The sequence below is a fragment of the Xenia sp. Carnegie-2017 genome, unplaced genomic scaffold (assembly GCF_021976095.1).
Source record: "Xenia sp. Carnegie-2017 unplaced genomic scaffold, XeniaSp_v1 HiC_scaffold_3, whole genome shotgun sequence".
NCBI lineage: Eukaryota > Metazoa > Cnidaria > Anthozoa > Malacalcyonacea > Xeniidae > Xenia > Xenia sp. Carnegie-2017.
The window spans coordinates 9,360,796-9,361,453 of NW_025813493.1; the positions used below are offsets into that span (position 1 = coordinate 9,360,796).

Below are 658 nucleotides of genomic sequence, written 5' to 3' on the forward strand. Positions count from 1 at the left end.
GCAAAAAATCAGAAAAATTCACCAAACCGAAAAAAGAAACGGTCATTTCCTTAAAAACTATAGATGATAAAAGTGTATAAAAACGAAACATGGTTGCCATAACAACGCTAACAGTTATCCCATTTAAGCATTTTCAGATTTTACTGGCATTCTTGAATATTCCCGCGTACTTCATATTTCCAAAGCTTGAGCGTGTTTGTTTGAAATAATGTGGAAAGCGAATAGGCGACATAATTGCAGGGAGCCTCCTTAAAATAATAAAATTAAAATTTAAAGCTACATAAATATATTTCAGTTTTACAGATAACTTTCTCTTGAATAAATTACAAATTACAAATAAGTTCATTTATCTGTATCTCGAGGGAATCTTCACTCCAAGGTGTCAGTGCTGCGTCCCTAAGATAAAAAAATTATATACAAATAAAAAGTGTATAGTGGAAGCGCCTTTAGTACGCAAGCTTATTTTCTTTAGCAAACTTACTTTGACAAGACATGCATGTTCTAGGTATCGCCTTCGTTGAAATTAGCTAGAACACTTGGTAACAAGCATCTATAAAAAGATAATCAATTGTCTTAACACTTCAGCACGTATGAAACTGCGGCGTAAAATTTTCCATTATAAAACTTGCGATTTTTCAATGCATGAATGTTGAATGCA

The 658-nt window shown here is 32.5% G+C and overlaps 1 long non-coding RNA gene across 1 annotated transcript; it reads right to left on the bottom strand.

Annotated features, from left to right (window-relative positions):
* Positions 1-269: 269 nt before the first annotated feature.
* Positions 270-658, bottom strand: LOC124455044. The gene is made up of 2 exons (XR_006951674.1): positions 482-658; positions 270-396 (listed from the first exon to the last, which is right to left on the bottom strand). It is a non-coding gene; the product is annotated as an uncharacterized LOC124455044 (long non-coding RNA).